Genomic DNA, 23,704 nt, shown 5'->3' with positions numbered 1-23,704 from the left:
CCTACAGCAATTGAACCCACCTAGCCATCCGACCATGTAGATTTTTCTTTTTCAACAAACCAATCAGAGCTGTGTGGTTTGTTTATACTTCAAAACCGGATTCGTGTACATAAGCATACAATTTAGAAATTTGCCTAGACCACCCCAAATATTCCATTTAGGTGGTAGCATACCTGGTCTCAGGACTTATCAAAGCATGACTGAGATAAATGATTGGACGTAGGTGTAAATGCGCATCCTTTTGAAGCAAAACTGCCCCTAAACCTTGCGCAGATGCATCCGTTCTAATTACAAAAGGTGGTTGTAGATCAGAATGTCGAAGTAGTGCATCATCTTTCTATAGATTTATGGTCTTCTCAAAAGCTTGCTAGCATTCAGTGTTCCAATTGAACTTGACATTCTTGAGAAGTAGATGTCGCAAAGGAGCAAAGAAACTTGTTAATTCTAGCATAAATCTAGAGCTAAAAATAGCCATATCCAAAAATCATTGAACCTGCTTCATATTCTGAGGAGTTGGGAAATTTTGAAGTGCTTTCATGTATTCTGGATCTGGCTGAATTCCATCACCTACAATTATGAACCCAAGGTATTTCAGCTTCACTTGTGCCCATTTGCCCTTTTTTGGATTGAGTCAAAGGTTGTAGTTGTGAAGAAAATGGAGAACTTGCACATGTCACTTGGCCTTGAACAATGAGGTCATGTAATATGAAATTCATCATTCATTGCAATGTTCTCGAGGCATTCTTTAGCCCAGACAACATGACATTGGACTGAAAAAATCCAAACGGTGTTCGAAAAGCCGTCTTCTCATAATCCTCTAGTTTGAGCGGGATTTGCTAATAACCTGACTTCAAATCCAAAGTGGTGAAGTACTTTGAATATGCCAAAGAATCGATGATATAATCTAGTCGAGTAAGTGGAAATCTGTCCTGATTATGACCCAATTTAATGCCCTGAAATCAACACAAAATCTGAATGATCCATCCTCTTTCTTGACTAAATGTGGTTCAAAAGTCCACAAACTTTTAGAATGTGAAATAATATTGTCCAACATTTCCTTACGTGCTCCCTCAACATTGAAACTCCCGACTAGATCTTATTCATCGAGCAATTGAAATTGGTCAGGAGGTGGAAGTCGGTATCTCATGAAAATTTTGTGCTATTGTTGTCGTGGGAACTGATCTTGCAATACATTATGGAACTTGGACAACAATTGTTTTACTTCGGATTGTTGAAGAATATCCTGCGGCTTAGGATTGAGGTACTCCGCTGGGATCACCAAAATTGGCAAGGATAACACAAGAGCCATTTGGATCCTGTATAATTATTGTAGAGGAAATATTATGATGTATATAATCTTTGAATACAGCCACAGATTCAGAGGAGAACCATCCAAATGCAGACAATTTTTCTTAAAATCGATTATGGCCTTATTTTGTAGAAGCCAATTACAACCCAACGTCACCGAAAAAATTTGATTTGGCAAAACCGTATTTGGAACTATAATTTGAACCCGAGAACTACAGTTCTATATCAGTGCCCATAGATGAATCTTGAGCCTTGAGAACTACCCATGATGGTAAATACCACACTTCTGATTCATCTAGCATCGATAGCACGATGTTTCTCATGCCTACCACAATCTCCAGTAGGACCATCCCAAAGCTATACACATCGCCTTCCTTTGAAACAATGGAATGTAGATGCCATTCTGGAGCAATATACTACTTATTGCACTTAAAACAACTAGGTCTTCCATTCTGATCCCTATCAGGCAATCTTTTATCATTGGAATCTATAGGTTTATAGCAAAAAAAATTACATTGAAAATTTTGAGGTTTATCTATTTCCATCAGCATTAAGACAGCATTATGTGAGGGAATTGGAAGTAGGGGAAGAAGAGTTGGGACTTTAGCACCGAATTTCCTAGAAGCGAACTCGATTTGTTGGGCGACCAATAATGCCTCACTCAAAGACTTTGGACCCTAATCTTGCATTTGAGTTGAAATGTCATGTCAGAGACGAGGCCATAAAAAAAACAATTTCATCTCTTCAATCATATTCGGGTCAACTTGATGTAACCAGTGAGTTAGCTTTACTCTGAATTGGGAAACCAATTCACCTTGCTATTTGAGCTCTTGCAATTGTGTCAACGCATGTTTTACACTATTTGTGTTGCCAAATGCTATTGTCATGGCATGTTGCAGATGGGGCCAAGACTGTTTAATGTTCTCATCTAATTGATGGCACCACGTAGCTGCAAGTCCTTGAAATGATGGCTTTATTTCTTCAACTTTTTGCAAATCTGTCCACCGATGGTATTCCACCAGTTTGGAATAGTGGTCAAGCTAGAGATACACATCCTCATCCGTTGATCTTGTAAAAGGCTTAGGACAAACTCTTGAATCATGGCCAGCATTGAAAGCCTACCCCGATAACGTGCAGCATGATTTGCTACGTGAACATTGGATTGGACTAACTCAGAAAGAATTGTTGCCAAAACCTCCATCATGATATGATGGGATGGGGAGTGTTGCTTGGGAGCTTGAGGATCAAATTCCATTAGTGTCTCCACCAATTCACATAGTGACCAAAATAAGAAAAGGTTAAACGACTCACAACTAGGAGGACATATCAACAAGACAAAGCTAAACACCAAAACAATCTCCCTTTCTATTCATCCAAGACTGTTCATCCAAGACTGGCTAAATAGACTTACAATGCCTAGCCCCAATGGGAATATTACATCAAGAAAGGAACAAAGCAGGATCAGGTTTAAGGTGTGGCCGAGGTGATAGAGTTGTTGATGTGGATGCCCCAAGCTGAGTTGGTAGAGGAGGTGCTAAAGTGGTAGGGAAACCGTCCAAATTTAAGTTTTGGAAAATTTGGTGATGAATCGATGTGGGTAGAAGCAACCTAGTTCATTGTGAGGAATTAAAATGCTTCTTTGAGTAGTAGCAAATTGGGCAAAATTTTTCAAATCATAATTACTAGCCCACTTCCAAATTCTCTATTAAGAGGACAAGATGATAGCAAGGCAAATTATGCAAACATGGTAACCTTCAACTTTACAATACATTGTGCGCATGCATGGTGTACGTATTGTTCACATGCTGTATCCAACCCATCTTTGGTTTCATGAGACCCCATAATAGTACACACATTGTATACATAGTATACCCTATTATTTCACCCAATCTATTCTTCATAATGATAAGATTGTTCCAATTTCTATATCTGTGTTCCCCACTCTCCTTTTCATGTTATAGTCAAAATCAAAAAATTATTCAAAGCTCTAAGTGAGCTTACCATACCTGTCACCCCTGAAATTTTGTTAAGAGAAACACTCATAACATTGTATATTGGAATAAGTTAGTGATATTGACAGATGCTAATGTGTGGGTTGAGTCTAGTACACTCTCAATACACTTGGGCAATAAGCCACTATGGCAAGCTTAAAAAGATACAATCTTTGGATAGATAATGAACCTAACTTTTGCACACACAAAAATGGTCAAAATTGTGGGGAAATCGGCAAGAATATATGAGGGGAAGCCATTAGTGATGAATAGCTTAACCTTGAAGTCAAAACTAGCTAATATGAGAATAGAAGAACATGAACTTGTCATGAACATGTGACACCAATGTGTATTCTTATAGATAAAATTATAGATGAATTGGTTGGACCTAAAGTCAGAATGGAAGAAAGTGAACCTATCGTGGAAAACTTGACACAAATGTGTATTCTCAAATATAAAACAAAAACATGGGATGAACACTTCAAGATGTAGAGTTTGTAGAGTAGATTCTCATGACTCTAACCCCATCATTATATGACAATATCAAGGTTGTAGTTATTGCAAGAAATAACATTATATGCACTTGCTACAATTCTAGTTCAAGGAGAAACGAAAGGAAATGGACATGATACAATGATGTAGTCAAAGGAGATATGTCCAAAACAAACTCCAAAGACAAGGGAAAGCATTTTCAAAGTTCATATATTCAAGAGTAAAATCTCCTGAGAGATGGAAATGTAACAAAGCTACACATCAATACTTATCAAATCTACAAAAAAAATCATAAATACAAGTTGTGGCACAGTGATAAATTCAGATGCAAAATGATACTTGAACCATGAGGCTCTATTTGTAACTAATAGATTATCTCTTTGGGAAGGGGACATTTGGTGGAAGGGGAGAGCAGTTCTAAATTACGCTTTAGAGTTTAGTTGGATCCTCTCCCCTCATTTGCTTCATGTGCCCAATTCGTATGAAGACATAGGAGACATGATCTCGATCCTAAATGCTATATGGAATACCTCTGACTCCTCTCATTGCTGGAAGCAGAGGTTTTTTAACACTTGGTCATAATCTATCTCCAAGAAGATGTCTATGCTGCTCTAGCTTATCTTCCATAAAGCGGTGTGGACCAACTTGAGGGGGCTGAGGATTGGAAAAGGGAATGGCAAATATAGAGGTTGTCCTGGGTCCTAAGAAGATGTCTTCCATCTCTTCGTGGTGTGTCCATCTGCCAAAAAAGTTTGGACAATGGTTCAGATGCAACTAGTCAAAGATGTGACACTTGAAAAGGCATGGGCAACAGACAAGCCAACAATGAGACCATTTTTAGTATTTCACCAACCAATGCAATCAAAGTATGACATTATAAAAAAATGGACAAGAGACAAGCCAACAATGAGACATTTTTTAGTATTTTGTTCAATACCCTATGCTCATATCCAAAAGGACAAAAGGACCAAGTTTGCATCAAAGGGTGAGAAATGTATGCTTGTTAGATAAACAAAAGAGAAGAAACCATACAAATGACACAATCTAATAACAACCAACATGTTCTACAATTGGGATGTTATTTTTTAGGAAATGCCAAAGGAAAGTATAGGTCACGATCACGGTCATGATCTAGTAGATCAAGAGAATTTTAAGTTAAATCAAATAAAAGAAATAGCACAGATACGAGCAATAAAGGAGATGCATCAAGATCAAGCAACATTAGATGTACTAAGCAACAATCTAAAACATTAGAGTCATCAAGCTCTCTAAGGAAACTTCAAAAAGTTGATCGTCGTACATCAAAATTAAAACCTCAACCTAGCTAGGTGGGATAACTAAGGAAGAAGCACAAGACATTGTCAAGGATAAGAAGCCTAACAGCAAGGTCTATGTTGCTTAGTAACAAATGTCAACACATGTCAACAATGAGCCAATTCCTTTCAAAGAAGAGACCAAATCCAATCATTGGATTCAAGCAATAGAGGAAGAATATGAAGGCATTATGAAAAGCAAGTTGTAAACTTCCAAACAAAAACATAGTTGGTTGCAAACGGATTTACAAAGTCAAACTTAGTGCAACTGGAATGATAGAAATATGCAAGGCCAAATTGGTTGCAAATTTTACCCTTAACAAAAAGTAAATTGTAATAATATTTTTTACAAGCGATCCAAATGAGGATAGTCAAATTGCTACTACTAGTTGCATGCACTCTAGAGTTATGTATCCATCAAAATGGATGCCAATCTTTTTTCCCCAATGGAGATCTTTAGAAAGAAGTATACATGCAAAGCCACCAAGTTTTGAGGTAGAAGGAAAAGAGCATATGGTATGCGAAATAAAGAAAGTACTTCATGGTTCAAAAGAAGCTCTAAGAGCTCGCTATAGCAAGATTGATGCATACGTAAAGTCAAAAAAATCTGTCACAAAGGATACTTTTAAGATTGACCGTGAGTAGTTCCAAGATGTTACATTATATTGGCAAAGTTTTATATGATGTGGGATATCGATTATTCAATAGTTTTAGTCAACCAATTTATGGAAAACCCATGTGAGCATCATTGGAAAGTAGTAAAAATACCTTCAAGTACCTCAAATGTACAATAGAGCATCAACTATCATATCTAAAGTGTCTAGATAAAAAACCACACCTAGTTGGATTTTGTAATGTACATTGAGGTGGAGGAAAAAACAAGTAGCTTTATATTCTTTCTCAATCAACATTGCATAGTATGGTCAAGCAAGAAGTAGTACACTTGCTTGGTTGACATCGAAATCAAAATATATTGATTTAATAGCAATATGTTTGGGAAGGCTTCTAGGTGCACTTGTTGTACTCCAACTACAATATTTTGTGGTAACATGCACACAATTGCTATAGCAAGAATCCAAAAGATCACGAGAAGACAAAGTATATCAATATTGCCTATCACATCAAAGTGATGAGGAAGAAATTCAACCCTTCCACTATTCCTCTAAAGAAAACTAGGTGGACCTATCCATCAAGGAATTGCCAAGAGAAAAATTTCAAGATTCAGATAAAGTCTTTGTGTGTCATAAACATGAGACCTTGAACTAAAGGGAAATTGTCAGAATAAGCTAGTATTACTTCTCATGAGATGTACATAGGTTAGTGAGTGGGCTGAGTTAGTATGCTAAGGCATTGAGACCTAACCCTAACCTTATCTTGTATGGATACTTTTCAAAATTTTAATTGATTTATATTATAGATATTCTCTCTTGTGTGCAGTAACACTACCCCTCTCCCTTATTCTCAGATACTTGTGGAATGCTCAATCAAATTACTAAGAGGAACACTCAAAGCATTATACTTGCATAAAGAGACACACTCAAAGCCTTGTACTTGCAGAGTGATCAATTGAAGAACTTGAAACTTAGTGCTAAAAATGTGGGATCTGATTTTGAATTTGCATAGTTCATAGCTAAAGTCACACATAGCATTCACATTTACTCGCCTCATTTCTAAAATTTCAATGTGCTTTCTCCATGTTTGTGATTTTAGGCTTAAACTTCACCAAAGTCATGGTCATTCTTTCCATGATGTAACCAAAGGTGCTATAAAATCTTATGTATAGATCTATCCTTTGCTAAAGTGATACATTTTCATTTTGAAGTTGCCTTAGTACCCAAAGTCTACCACATTGCCTTCTAACTAGTTGAAATGTCTCAATAATCTTGAATGTCAATTGCAATGTTTACCTCACCTTTGGAATCAGATTGCTCTTCTTGCCTTGGAACCAAAAGCTACACTCTTGCTATAGTTTGTATAGAGGACCATAGGATTTCCAATTGCAAATAAGAGATGCCTCAACTAGATGGCATGTAAAATCTTGATCAAAGTGACGTTTCTTCATATATTCCTTGCTGTTTCTGTGAATCGACAACACATCCAAATATCAAAATTGCCCTTGATCCTAATTTAGGTTGATTTATTTCCTAAACAAAGGTCGATGTAAACTTGGTCCAAATTGCTTAGTATCACACGCCGTTGATCACACGTGAGGAGAACAATCAAAAATCAAATACCTCAAGTTTCCTTTTCATTGCAATGGCAATAAACTATAATGCAGTAGATGTTGGCAATTGAGTCAAGGGAGGAGGAATGATAAGATATGAGAGGAAGATATGAAAACTCAAAAGAAAACCTCAACACCAAAAGGCAAACAAAAAGGAAAGATAAAGGAAATCATCATGATGATAGCTATTTGCAAATAGATTCAAAACATTCAAAAGATAGCTGCATCAATCACAAGTCCATTAGCACCCTTATGCTTTTTCTTATTCCAAAAGGTTTGTTTCCAAAACTACTTTTGGTAAAATAATCAAATCTAAAACCAAGAACACTATAAAGCAAAGTCTACATTTAAACATGGTCAAGGTTCATGAAATGATAAGTATTATATGTTTAATTGAAATGATATCAAGTTGTGTCATAGTCATGAATTCATTTTATTAAATAATAACTAAAAGAAGAAGACAAGTGACAAGCCCTAGCATTACATTGTTTTAATCATGTTAGACATCGAGCATAAGTCATGAATTGGGCTTTTCTCTTTGTCTTTATCTTTTTTCTTGTGAACTGAGGCATGATTTCTATGTAAGCATCTATCATTTTTTGTGTTAGTTTTGTTAAGAAGTTAAACGTTAATATTAGTTGTGAAAGTTTTTGTGCCTCAATTTATAAAAACCATAAAAATTTCACCAATATTTGAAAATCCTATGGTAAAATTTTAAAATTTTGATAGAATTTACATCTTTTCTAATAAAATTTGAACAAAAAAGGTAAAATAGTATTATATCCTATCAATAATGTGAAACAAAAAAGACAAGCTATGTAAAGCTAGGTGCTTTACCAAATTTTTATATCAAAGTAAGCATGCCTTCTATAAATACATCCATAAATGCAAGGTGGCATCATTTTAACAACTACAATAATATCGGACATCAATTGACAGAATGACTTTTATTCATTTTCGGCCACAACATGCACTTTAAACTGTGATTTTGTCAGTATAGTTAATACTAAAATGCATATAGTTGTGAACTTTAGTAAGGAAAAAAAGATATGTATCATGTTAACATTACACAAATAGATTTTATTTAACATATTTTGAAGTTAACTTTGATGTCACCTCGAGGTCACCTCACATGCATATTGGCAACTACATTGCGTAAGGTGTGTCTCTATGATATGCCCATAATAAGCAAAAACTTTCAATCTTGATGTTAAGACTATTTAGAAATGCTTATTAATCTATATTGTTGTCATGAATAGTTTTAATTTGTGTATATAATTTTATAAATCGGTTTACTTAAATGTAAATTGGTTTACTTAAAGGGTTTACCATGTTATCTCTACAAATTATCTAAATTGGTCAAAGTGAAATTTTCAATAGAAAGAGAACAAATTCATTGATATATGTCAGTTAAATTTTTAGGCACATGAGTGGATAATATTTCACTTAGATATGAACTTAAATTATACAACAATGCTACTTTTAGAAGGATTTTTCTCTTGATATTAATACAAAATAGTTCTTTCTCTTTTTCCATCACATAAATGATATAATGTACTATGCTTAGAAAAAAGATATTAGTATGTACCCATCCTAATGCTTTTTAAGGAAAGCACAAATTATTAAAGCATAGGCGAAGGTCCAAATTCGTCCCATTCCCCTCAAAGGCAAGTTCTTGAGCTTTAGATGCCATTTTGTTCATCAACCTCCTATTGTTTCAATAGTAATGACATTGATGATGACGTAATAAAGAAGCCACAAAGAAAAAACCTATTCTTGTGTTTTTTTTTCTCTCCTATTCCTGTGTTTTTTTTTTTTCAAGAAGAAGAAGAAGCACATAGCCTCTTCAATCACACTAACCTCAAGTCATTGATTTATGTTAGCATGGCCTTATTGTTTGAGAGAGTGAATATAGAATACACAGAAACAATAAATATTGCATGAGTGTGTGTTACAAAGAGAAAGACCAAAATGAAGATATACATCCTCTACATAGGTAATCTAATCCCAGTACTAGCCCTACTGGCGCAAAGAACCTCCTAGCTAGAGGGTAAAGTGCCCCGATGGTAGGTTCACACCACAATACTGATACTCTAACAAACCCCCTATATAGGTAATGTAAGCATGTACAAACAAATAAATCAATCACTAAAAGCTAGTGGGCTTAAATATTTGCAAAAAGCTTCAAACTTTTCTCTAGGTAGTGCATTGTTGAAAAGTTGTACTAGATATTGGTGTGTAGGAAAATTGATCAAGTTGATCTCTCTGCATGCACTCTCTATTTGACATGATGATAATGTACCTCTATGTGTTTTGTGAATGCATGAAACATAGAATTCCATGCTACTACAACAGCATTTGACTACTAGTGAGAATAGGAGTAGGTTTTTGCATAAACCCATGACGATCTGCCATCAATCTCTTGAGCCATATACACTCACTTATAGTTGTAAAGGTTTCCTTATCTTCACATGAAGAGATCTACAAGGGGTGTTTCTTGCTCACCCAAGATATTCATAGGCTACTAAGAAAGAAATGCACCCCGATGGTGGTCTATTTGCTATCATAGTCACCATCCTAATTTGAATTCATAAATGCATGGAATTGAAAGTCACCCCTGGCATAAAACAATCTAAGATGCTGTGTGTCGTACAAGTATGTAAAAATGCCATATATTTACTTACTTGTAACACCTTGTACTGAATGTCAAGATGTGTGTTGCATAGGTTAATCAGGTACCCAACAATCTTACTATAAAGAGTGGCATCCAAACGTTCACTATTGTTACACATGAATACTTAAGCCCAAGTTGAATCCTAGTTGAAATTGGCTTACAATTCTACGTTCCAAAACCATGTAATAACCCATGTCTATACTTGGACTATTTCAGTGACAATGCCCTCTTTTAACTATATAATTTGAGTTCCAAGTAATAATGCAATAGCCCCAAATTTGACATCTCAAATGAGGCTTCAAGATCATTATTAATTTCGAAATCTTGTTGCCATTCATGTCTGTGACTTGCAAATAATCCACATAACTCTCTTGACATACAGGGTACTTTTAGTTGGACTAATTTTCAAACCTTGGTTGTCAAATAAGTGTGTATTGTCTCATACTAAGCTTGTGGAGCTTGTTTGAGACCATAAGAGGACCATACAATGCCTTACAAAACATACACACTTTACCTTCTTATCTAGGCTAAATACAATGGGTTGACTTACATAGACTTCCTCCTACAAGTCCCTTATTCAAAAAAGTTATTTTTATGTCCAATAGATGTAATTTCCACACATAATGAATAGGAAATGAAACAATACACCTACAAGTTGTCATCCCAGAAAAGTGGGGACAAAGGTTTCATTATAATCTATTCGCTTTTGCTAAGAATAGCCTTTGGCAATAAACCTTGCCTTGTACCCATCAACGATACCATCAAATTTCCATTTCACCTTGTAGACCCATTTTGTGCCAATAGACTTCTTGCCTCTAGACACCTCAAGCCACATTCCATGTGTTGTTCTTATGAATTTTGAATCCAATTCATCCAGCATGGCTCTTATCAAATTCTCTCTCTCTCTCTCACAACCTCAAAGCTCTTAGGTTCATTTGCATCACAAAATATGCTCAAGCAAGCTATATTAGCACATTGAGCAAGCTATATTAGCATATTGAGCTCTTTGAGAACTTCGTAAATCAGCCTGTTTCCTACTTGGAAGAGGAGCCAATATTTTGCTATCGTGTAGTCTATTTCAACCATCTAGGGATTGTTTTACTTCTTGTATAGTAGCCCTCTCTACTTTGATAATTGTCCTCCACAACCTCATGAGTTTTGGGTTGTTCCTTACCATGTTATGGAGCATCCAAATCCTATTGTGCAAGTTATAATTGCTGAATTTTTGCTTGCCAATGAACTACCATTTACTAGTAGTGGGAGCAACCCCTATAGACTATTTTTTACTATGGCAATGGGAGCAACTTTTGAAAATACTTTTTTTGAATCTATGACAAGTTGTTTTACTGTCTTAGTCATGGGCTAAAATCTAATTTTTTAGACAATACCATATCTCTATTTATAGAAACCAAACACTTCTTATGAGCCTACAATAAATTGTCTCACTAACTCAGTCATGGGCTAAAATATAAATTTCGAGGAAATACCATATCTACTTACAGGAATCCTCTGTATAAAGTTTGTAGAGATAGTATCCTTTCCTTTCACTATAATTTCCAACAACCATGCATTTCAAGGATATAATATATGCTATGAAACCAAACATCATCAGGTAATGGGTTTCCTATCATGCCAAGCCTCAAAGGTGTAATGGTTTTTAAGGCTTTGGTTGGCCATTTGTTCAAAACATGTGTAGCACACATAATGACTCCCATCTAAAATCTATGAGGTAGCCTTCTGCCCTTGACCATACACTTAGCCATCTCCATTAAAGATCTATTTTTTGTCTTACCAACACCTTTTTGCTAAGGGGTGCATGGCAGTATACACTAGTAGGTAATGCCTTTTTCCAATGAATATAACACAGAGGCATTTAACATAGTCAATAATTGCCTTTTTCTACAAACATGACATAGAGACATGTAACATGTACTCGACCCATCCATCTATTCTTAATGTCTACACTTGCAACGTATTCAGTTTTCAACCATGGCGACAAACTATTAAAAACACATAAATACATCCAGCTTGTCGACAGACCCAAGTAGATCTGGAAGAGTCGTCTATAAAGGTCGCAAAATACAAATACTTTTTCGAGGATGGTGTCCTCATGGGAGAACACTCATCAGTGTGTATAAGCTATAATTTTCTAACTGTCCAAACAAATCCATTCCTTGGAAAGGAATTTCTATGCATCTTTTCCATACTGGGTGACAAATATATTTCCATCAAAGGCCAATACAATCCAAACAATCTTAGATTGAGCCCAATTGGAGTGTTTCTTTTCAAACATGTTTTGGAGGGGTTGCCAATGAAGGCATATTTGAAAACACATTGTATTTCTATAAATTCTATAACTCATGTGGCCAAATCTAACATGTCATAATTCTTCATCTTGCATAATAGATGTAATCATTGTTGCAGATGTTGCTTTCATGTATACCCAACTGGTAGAAACCATGATGAAGGGTGCCTATAGTGACTATATGGTAGCCCTTTCTCTATCTCTTAGTGCTAGTTTGGTGACATAGTAGGACATAAAAGTGTCCTTTTGATGTTTTGGCAAAAAAATCACAACTTGATGTAGATGTTTTTTCTCACAATTCCCTCTCTCGAGCTTAAAGTAGACTCATGTGACTACTTCTTAAAAATATAAGGAGCATAAAAAACCATTACATGTGATTACAAAATTCTCACAAATCTATGGTAACATAGTTTTTCAACAAGGAAAAACTCAAATTTGAAACTTTGTGTAGGATCCTTGGAAATAGCATTTTTTACAAAGTTTTTATAAGTATATCAAACATGTAAGAGTGAGAAAACTTGTTAAAATATACGATTGGCAAGATTGACTTAGCAATTGACAAGAGTGTTAGCCTAGTGGGTTGCATTTTAAGTCACATTTCATAAACATGCATCTTTATACACTACACATAATATTCACAAAGTGTCATATATTAACAATAATAAAGTCCTATCATAGGTAAAAGTCACCACATCACAATAGAGGCTATAAATAAAAGAGAGTAAGTACTCTTAATCTCAACTATCAAAACAGGTTGCACATTAAATCTCACTTTTGTAGTTTTGAATTATCCCATATATAAGTATTCTACACATAACTTTTTTTATGAGTACCATTCATTCATGATTAGAGGAACTCTATAAGTATACATTAAATGTTTGAAGGTTCCTATGATGTCAATTAACCCTTATATCTTGAAGCTAGCATAATTGTAGCATAATGAACACTAGAAATAAGAGTTGAATTTGGTGTTCTACACAATATTAGGTCACCTAAAAACTCATTCCACTCCATGATATGATATCGTTTATTAGATGTTATTCTTAAAGTGGGGGGGGAGAGAGAGAGAGAGAGAGAGAGAGAGAGAGAGAGAGAGAGAGAGAGAGGAGTGCACATGATATAGCTAGTTGTACACTATGTTGTATTGACAATAATCATGAATATGTACATGAGAATCCCTTAGGGTTAGGGTTAGGATTATGATTAGGGTTAGGGTTAGGGTTACGGTTTGCCCCTAATGCCCTATCTAGATGGTGCAATTTACACCATCCTTGATACAGTGGGGAGAGAGAGAGACAGAGATAGAGAGAGAGAGAGAGAGAGAGAGAGAGAGAGAGAGAGAGAGAGAGAGAGAGAGAGAGAGAGAGAGAGAGAGAGAGAGAGAGAGAGAGAGAGAGAAGTAAAACTAGAAGTCGAATTTATTATGGTCCTCGGGGGGGAAAAAATGACCCATGGGGCCTAATCATAAGTACAAAAATCTCCTCCGATGTGGAGGGGTCAATAATTTTCAAGTTCTTAACGGTACGAAAAAAGACAGGTGACAAAAGATCCCAACGTTGTCGGAGGGGCAATGGTGAGAATTAATGAGAGCTGAGTGGTGTCTACCAATATATGTTGGTAGTCGTCCCTAATATGTGTATATCTGGGGCATTGTAGGGCTACATGTGCCTCCATCTTGACTGTCTCTCTGAATCACAAAATTTGCAAACTCTAGCATGTCGTGGCAAATTTAGCCAAGCTCCTTTCTCTATTACCAATGTGTGTGATCGAGTGCGGGGAATCTAGCAATATTCCTACGAACAACGATAGAGAAGAGGGATGGGAGTGTTGATGTATGGATGAGCAAAGGCATCTGATGTCATGAATGATGACCAGCATAGGGGGTTTATTTGATCTTGGTAGTATTCTAACTTTGGCTTCTTTTGTACTATCAACCATTGAGCCTATAGGGTGCACAGTAAGGACTACTGGAATTCTTGTAGATTGATCTTTTCAGGTGGCATAGTCAAGTATGATTCCACTTTCCATCTGCTGAACCATTTCCTTATGTATGCTCCCCATCTTGTACAGATGATCTTGCTTTTATGGTTTTTTTAAAGTTTCATACTTGCTATCCATGCTCTGTGTGGTAATCTGTCTGTTGGCATTTGTTGCACGTCCACTAGATACTGCATCACTCAGAGAGAGAGATAGATAGATAGAGAGAGGGAGAGAGAGGGAGAGAGAGAGAGAGAGAGAAAGAGAGAGAGAGAGAGAGAGAGAGAGGGCTACCTGTACACTATGTTGTATTGACAAAAATCATACATATATACATGAGAACCCCTTAGGGTTAGGGTTTGCCCATAATGCCCTATCTAGATGGTGCACCCCTATTAAATTGCACAGGGTAAGTAGAGGGTGCACATACAAGATCTTTCTATGGATTTCATTTTGGACCATATGATAGCATCCAAAACTGAAAAGAATCATAGTATGTGCACATGTGAGCATAGTGATGACCACATAGCAGAAGCTTGTACAATGAGTACAACTTATGTGATCCTACACATAACATGCATTTCCCCCCTAATAAGTTGTGGGTCACTTCACCTTTGGGAGTAAAACCCATAAGGGACGAGGAAGGAAATCCAAAAAATAAGAAGTCCACTTGGGTCAAATACTAGTCAATCAAAAGATTGCATAAAGAATAGTGCATATGGCTGCATATCGATCATGTCAAAGCTGAACATGTCATGAGTCATCGTGGAGTGTGCAACTACTCTGTAGAAGAGGCATCCCTATATGAAGCTAGTCGGTGTAGCTGTGAAGATGCAACTAGTAGGTTATGACATATAAGAGTGTCGCCAACCCAATAGAGCTGACTACAATATGTGAGGTATGCTGCAGTAGAAATATAATCTCTATCAAATGTTACAATATTGAAGAACACCGCATGGTCGGTGTGGACAGAGTGATCCAAGGGTTGCATAAAAGCTAGATCCAAAGCTACCAGTATGATACACTACTCTACTGAAGAAAAGGCCCATAAAATCAACAAGGTACTCAACTGTCATGAGCTAAATGCTATCTATTTTGTGCATGGCTAAACATCTATCGGCATGGGATGTAGCATATGTCATAGACTCAAGGTGGAGTTGATGGTATAAAGGCCTAAAAGCCTTAAATACAACTAAGAAAATATTAGATGTCCCTGAGGCATATGAGGTACCACATGCTGATGTAGGGACTGATCTAAAGTCTTGGATCCAACCACTAATCTGCATCAAGTAAGGAATGTATAATAAGTGCATGCTAAAACACTGAGGTTCGTCCGGTTGCGCCATGGCTAAACTTGATGATGTCCATTACATTGGGGCAGGGCTGCAATGATGCATAAATATCCTCATGCTGAGAAATGATCTGCTGATCGGAGGTAGTAATAATTGGATCCAAGCATGATACAATGCAACATGATTGTTGGAATGTCATGAAGACTGAACTGCTAATGTGTATCACTGATGAAAACTACGTTAAAAGATATGTTCTCCATGTCAGAGGTTAAAGCATTAGTGATGGATGCTAGAATGGAATCATCTAAGGAGTTGAATGCACTGTGGCATGTATCATTGCATGGTGCAGAAGATGTGAGTGCCACATATTGAGGACTTGCCTACTGTAAATCTGCATGATCACTTCTGTTGTTAATCAGCATATCTGGTGTAATAGTAGATGGAGTCGGATACATGATGAATGTGATGGCTATACATCACTAGAACCAGACTTTGTTGATGTGAATGAGAGCGTGCCTTGAGCTGAGGGCTTACCGAAATGTGACCCATGCTAAGAGCTAACCGTCAAATGTGGATGATAAGAACATGAAGTCTGATCCATGCTAACATGTGGTAAATCTGCATCTGATCTCTTAAGACCAATGATGCTTGAGTCTACATCATAAACTAGTACATACTCTATGGCAATGAATGGTCAAAGTAGGTTCTCTTTTCACTAATGGATCTCATCCAAAGTCATGACTCATGTATCATCAACTATGTGATCTAAATAACTTCATGCTAGATGCGGTTTGGTGCTTTTTGCAAGAGGCTTACCTATGTATCAACAAGAGTGTCTATCCATGATAGCACTATATGAAAGCTGCCATTGGGGTCTTGTGCTTGAGTTTCCAATGGGGGCTTACCACTAAGAATGTCAATCTGTGAACCAAGTCATGTGATGGAAAAACAATTGTGTGCCAAGGATCAAGCCTACAATACAATGATGACAAAAGTGTGTCGGGCTTAGCCAAGAGGCTATAGAAGGTTGATGGATCTATGTAGGAACCAATGCCAAAAATAGTCAATAAGTATGATTGTACATGGATGGCATATGTGTGTCCAAGATGAATGCAACAATCTTGAATCCAAGGACGATCACTCTACCAAGTGTCAGACTAATGTGCTGAACTGCTAAATGCCAAGAGATTGAGCTGGTGTCAAATGTGTGAACGTGTATACCAATGATAGATCCAAAGGGACAAATGTCGCTCAGAACTAATTGGGTAATATGGCAATATAGACCTTAGGCTACCAAACTTAGTCTCCCTTGCATGACAAGAATCTAGGTGGCTGCAAATCGAGAATTCATGTGCGATACATGGGCATTTATGTCCATGAAGCAATGCTCCAATATGACTGCATATCAAGTCATTCAAAGCTTTCCACATAGGTCAAAGTCTATATGTGTTTTGCAAATAACACACAATCTTGTCTTTGAGTTTCTTAACATACCAGGGCTTATAATGCAGATCCTTTGATTGATTGAAAGGTTAGGGCTCTCAATTACACTATTAATTAAACATAAATTAAGCTAGTAATTAAACTCTAAGAACATGTTTTTCCAACCATCTGGCTGATTCAACCATGGGGTCTTGGCACCTATTAACATAAATTAAACTATTAAAAAACATTTAACTACTATTAATTAAATTATAACAACATGTTGTTCGAACCACCAGGCTAGTTTAACTAGCGAGCTAGTTTTGAACATGCCCGATGGACACATTAAGAACATAAATCAAACTATTGAAAAAAAAAGTGGTTTCAACCATAGAGATGATTGGAAAAGCAAAGAACATTCGTTACAATATAACAAAACATAGCGCATAAGAAATCACCAGGCTAGTTTAGGACTATCACCTTAACTTAGTGGCTAGAAATAGACTTTCAGGCACACAAAGAATGTCAATTAAAGTATATTTTTCATAGAGCATGTGAAATATATTGTTGCTTATTTTTGGTAGGTGAATGATGCCACCAGGACACATATGCCTTGTCAATATGGCCCTTGCCTATATGGCTTATCAATATGGCCCTTGCCCCTAAAGGAGACCCCTCAAGGACGATATTGACTTTGGCCTATGCGAAGCAAACACATTATGCCAAAATATGCGAAGTATGCATACATATGGCTTGGGTGTAGTAACATGTGTACAATTAGGCTGAGCATTTCTTCTTATATTCTCCTTTATGTTGATTCTCTTTCAAGAATCGATTGTCTTTCAAGAATTGTATATGTCTAAAGTCTCTCTGATGATGCTATTTTCTTTCATATGTTGGATATGTTTCACAGTCTTTTCAATTCCTTGAAAAAACTACAAAACATATGTAACGCATGAAAGAAATAGCATTTGTGTCTGGACATTGAAAAGAAGTTTAGAGATATCCCAAATCATGAGGCTTTTGGTTATAGATCTTATGTTGTTTTGTTTACAACTCAATTCTATTCCAACCACAGGGCTAGTCTAGGACATTCACTTGGCATGTCTAGGATTCCATCCAGTCCGGATTTAGAACATTACACATATATTTTCTCTTTTTTAAAATATGAATTCCTTTTGCCACATAAAAAATGTGAATTCCTTATATGGTGGAAATTCAACAATAAAACTAATACAAAGAAAATTTCAACCATCAGGCTAGTTTAGGATAATCACATGATCTCCAAGACAATCTAGCTTATTGCAAATGACATTTACCAACCTACATTGTGTCAAGCATGCTATGATGTGCTCATCAAACTGTTTGCATCCCGTCCCTTTTTTGTAGATGTCTTGGAGACTCTCATGTTGTTGTGGTAGAATAATGTCACTTAGCAATGACTTTCTTCTTTCATTTTGTTGATGCTTGCAGACTCCTCACATCAGAATGGGAGCTACATTACTTCCATTCTCTGGCCAATCATTGGAGCCACATTGGTCCTTTAGATTGACAACATCTTTGAAATTGTGCATCCAAGCCATTTCACTTTTGTTTCATTGGACACTAACATAGCTAATGCTGTTCTCTTAGCAGCTAGTTGATCTAGGTTGTGTACCCCTTTCACTTTGCATTGGCCCTCTCTTAAGTGAGAGAGTAAACTCACCTGGGTGTGCACTCCTGAGGTGTTGGTAGAGTTGTCACTTTATAAATTTTCACTTGCACGATAAATATTTTGAAGACTCAAGATTGATAGTCATTGAAATGGCCTGGTGTTGCTACCTCAAATTCTCCCACCAACTATGAGACCATAGCTCATGTTATTCTCTCTGATGGCAATGTTCAAATGCATGCATCTACCACTACTACTTGCCGATGCTCTGCAAGGAGACTTGTTTGTCCCTCTGCAAACGTTGCAAACATGTCTTCCATTATCGTTTCAGTGGTGTTTCCTCACCCCTCAATCTAGACCTTGTGCCTTAACTAAGCTTTACACCTGTCCTAAGTACCAACCTCTATCTGGTTCTCTTGCAAGGCATGACAACCTGCATATTGCCACGATAATCAATAAACTACTAGAATACAGACCAACAAGCTTGTAAAGCAAGCAAGAAAAGGAACATGATGAGTCTAACTTACCCGAATAAATGAGAAAGAATGACCGTCTAAGTTGGAAGGAGGTACACTGCACTATAGCATGATGCCGGAAGATGCAACTTTTCATGTACCATACTTAAGGTTCGCCAAAGTGGGAGGCATTGAATTTTGAAAGCCCACATGGGAGATGTGAAATTTCAGCCACCATGTTTTCCCACTCCAACGATACACATCAACAAATTGGATATACTAGTTCCCCCCCCCCCCCCCCTACAAAGCAAGTGCAATGTAGCCTAAGATGCTAAAAGAAAAATAAATAGGCCAAAGGGCACACTAGCGGTTTTGATGGTGTAAATTGTGAAATGCAATGGCATTTGACATGCTTATGGACCTTATAGCAAAAGAACTGCATGGAAAAAGAAGCAATGCAAAATGATAAATAGTGTTGGATTTATTTAAAGATCTCGCATATGCAATTCATCCATTCTAGGGTGAATAAAGACACCAATATGGCCAAATTTAAATATTTTAAGACTATCGTGCACTAGTCTCATAAGTATGATTCCATTTCTTCAATCCTTTTAGTTTTCAACCAATCAAGAAAAAGTTATGAATTGTGCCCTCAAATAGGTGTGCATAATTTGAGCACAAGATTGGAGGCCCGGCCCCTTAAACCATACCAAATGTTCTCAAATTTGTCTATCTTTTGGTTGAGGGGAAGCTTATGTAGTGCACTTTTGAATGATTACATGGGTGCATGTATCTGTAGAACAAATTTTTGATGTTTTTGGATAAATAGTTGCATCCCAGTATTGTTTAGGATACATGCTTCACATGCAACATAGCATGTGAAATGATTTAACAATCTCATTCACAATATTTTCATATTTTTAAAGTCTCATATTCAAGTTTGGAATATGTACTATTTATTCATAAGTTGTTGGGTCAGGCAAGTTACCGATGTGCAATATATTCCTTGAACATGGCTTTACCGAATTATGCATTGGCCCAAAAGAAAAAGTTTTAATTTATTTAGATATTGTCTTGAGTATGTAAAGGAAGTGCCAAAGATATTTCATATGTACGAGATGCTAGTATGTTCTATTTTGAAAAAAACCATTTTTGCATATGCAAGATATTGGGAGGCAATTCCAACTTCTCACAATATTTTTTTTTAAATCAAAAAAAGAAATAGATTTTTTTGAAGGTGTTAGTATATTCTTGAACAAAACCTGCCTATGTGTCATGGATGATATCCATGAGGTGGAGCCACAACCTCAAGCTCAAGACCTTGGCTGAGATCTTATAAGTGGTGTCCAATAGAGTAATCAATCTCCATTGGCAACATTCGTAGAGAACCTAATCATGCTCATTGGGGAATAATAGATTGCTTGTTGGCATATTGAATGGGTTCCACTTGACAACAATAATGTAGGTATAGATTCACTTTCCCCTACGCATGATACACCCTCAACTGCATCAAGCTAGCTATCCTTCCTACATGCTCTATATTGCTACTTGTACTCAAAGAATCGCTAAAAGACTGCTCTTCAAAACGATAATATACTAGGAAAAGCTAGCAAGTGCCCTCCACACCTCAAAAGAGAAGTAGTTCCGGTAGCAGCAAAGGTGACGCAAGGGAGAAGCAACGTGAGAGTTGAGAGGACTGCAAGACAAGGAGACGGATTGATCAAAGCCTTGAAACCTAATCAAATAATTCCAACAATAGCTTGACGATCAAGTTGAAAGAAATTCGAATTTCTATGGATTTTTAGTGTATCATATCAAATTATTCAAAGGTTTTTTATAAATTCATATGGTATCTTCTTCGCAACGTAAGTACAAGAGTAATATAACTTAATGCTAATAGTCTTTATATCAAGGAATCGCTTCATTTTTCTACATTGAATCTAGGGCAAGTACTCCATCCCTTAACTATTTTTATAATACTTCATTAGCTAATAACAATCCACAAAAAGGGAAAATGGCATTGACGATTAATCGGTTAAGATCCTCCATAAATCAACCTACGGATCTATTAGTGATAATCTCTTACCCGATTAGATATCCTCTAAGGTATAAAAGACATGATGGTAGGAAACAGGGGGGACCAAGACACACATGAGGTATCCTTCATTGTCATGGGGATGGCTAGTACTATTGTCCAAGTAGTACTTGAGGAAGGTGACCATGGGGAAGGTGGACATAAGAAACATTTGGTAGAGACATCTAAAGGGAAGAGATATGGAGTACGTAGCTATGGAAAGGACATCTTTCAAAATGTCATTCAATCCTTTGCTGTAGAGTCAAGTAAACCACCTCCCCGCATACCTTATGCACGTATGTCATGACCGAGGCCATAAGGATAGTAGGTCATAATGTTTCTATTCTTCCCTAAAAGTCTGAAAGTATGGGGTATTGTCATCCCCTTTCGCTAATGTGACTTTCACTTTGTTTGCAAGTACTTGCTCCATATTTACACGAGGGAGGGAGACAGTCATAGATGCATTGGCTAAGAAACATGGAACATGGCCAAGGCATCTATGGGTAGAAACTAAAACATGAGACAAGAAACATGGCTAAGGCATGCGAGGAAATGGGTAGACACTACGAGAAAGATGATTGTTTGTTGGACAATCTTTATTGGGCCGTGTGCTCAAGGATTTTGATGATGACATGTAATTAAACTTATATTTTTGTAGGTGTGGCATTTGCATAATTATTTTTTGCTCTTTATGTAATAGCACATGAGCTCGACCTTGAGGTGATTACTCCTGTGGTAGTGCATCCTCGTGATTTGCTCAACTTCGAAACAAAAGATGCGCTAGAAGTATATGGCCTTGAGGGGCACTTCCTTAAGCCAAGCTGTTTTTTCTTTCTAGGAATTTTGATGGTATAAATAGGAAATGCTACACAACCAATCTTTTAAACTTATTTGTGAGTCCACACAACTGGTACTTAGTTAAACATTTTGCATCATATTTGTGTGTGTACTTGTTATGATAGATTATGTTTCATAATAATGTCCTCTTACTTGTCTTATTGCTATGTTTATTTATTTGTTAGGATATGAACCCATGGTGTATATAATAGAACAGGAGTAGAAAAGCAACAAGGACAATCTTCTGAGAATTTTGATTAAATCTCCAAGCCATTCATGATAGTCACACAATGAAATAAGCTACTTCAACACACTTTTGACTGAGGACTATGCTTTTTAAATAACCCTGTGGGTGAGATTGATAATTTCCAAGTGGTTGCCAACATCAAACAAAAATTAAAAGCTGAGCAAATTACTAAACAAAAAGATCCTTTCCCAAGTAACTTCACAGAAGACATTAAAGGAGAAAGAGAACTAGCTAGCTTAACTAGTGACTTTTACGAGACTCGGTACCAACCCAACAACTTAACCTCGGAATAAAAGAAAACCTGCAATGGTGGTGGAAAGAGCCAACCTCTCTTCCATATTTGAAGTGCAGAAGGCCATCTTTGAATTGTAACATATTATCACTTCTAAGTTCGATCGAGAAGTGAAATACATATCCAATCTTCCTCCACCTCCCCAAATCGTTTTCTTATTCATACAATGTGCTATTGATCCAAATACAAATGCAAATGTCTCTTTGAACATGCCATGGTAACTCACCTCAATGGTTAACACATTAATGCTTTTGTATACTCGCTCCTCTTCATAAAAAAATAACATATATGGGATTGTTCTCTTCAAAATATTATATTAATCTAGGCACATGAATAGATCTAAAGCTCGACGACTTTGTAATCGAGTTCAAGATTGGCATGCATTGCCGTTGCTTTTATAGAGACTATTTACATGTCCACGATAATTTACATGTGCACGCGAAGAAGAGGCTTCACTTCACATATTTGGTCAAATCGTGCATTTCATTAAATCCTATACAATGCACAAGACACTTTTAAGACTTGCTCATAGTACAAATTTAAAGAAAGCAAAACAAGATATGTATACTTGCCACTACCATCCATACCAAAATCAATCAACCATTTTGGTTGCTCCAAAAATTTGTAGATATGTCGCCTTAATGAACTCTCATTTGTAACCTATACTGACCATCAGTTCAGCCATATTGGAAAAAGGTAACATATTTTGGAAGATACAGAAGAGTTTATCTATTTAAATACAAATGTAATTGCTGAATCTCTAATCATGCATGTGAAAGCTAAATGTAATCGACATTAGAAAATGCTTGTCTCCAGGGATAGCAAGTCAAGATCGATGATCCCATGCCAAGGCCTGAGGTCATGGCTGACGAATCACCCCAGTGTAACTTCCAATGGCATGTATTTCAGCAGAGCTTACAGATGGGTACTGTATGTCCTTTTAAACAGAAAAGCAGTGTCATTTCCTTTCTTTTTATGGCTTGTGTCATTGCCAGCATTGCTTATTAAAGATAGTCAGATGCTTGCACCCACCACCCTCTTCCTCCTCAAATCCTGATCATCATGTCTCATTTATCGAATGGTCCTTTGCAGTGAAACAATGCATCTGCCAACGATGAAGCCAACTCCTACAAAAACTGAGAAGAGAACA

Source organism: Dipteris shenzhenensis, chromosome 4 (genome assembly GCF_047967505.1).
Source record: "Dipteris shenzhenensis isolate YYH24624 ecotype China chromosome 4, Dip_SZ_1.0, whole genome shotgun sequence".
Lineage (NCBI taxonomy): Eukaryota > Viridiplantae > Streptophyta > Polypodiopsida > Gleicheniales > Dipteridaceae > Dipteris > Dipteris shenzhenensis.
This window is presented reverse-complemented; position numbering follows the sequence as displayed.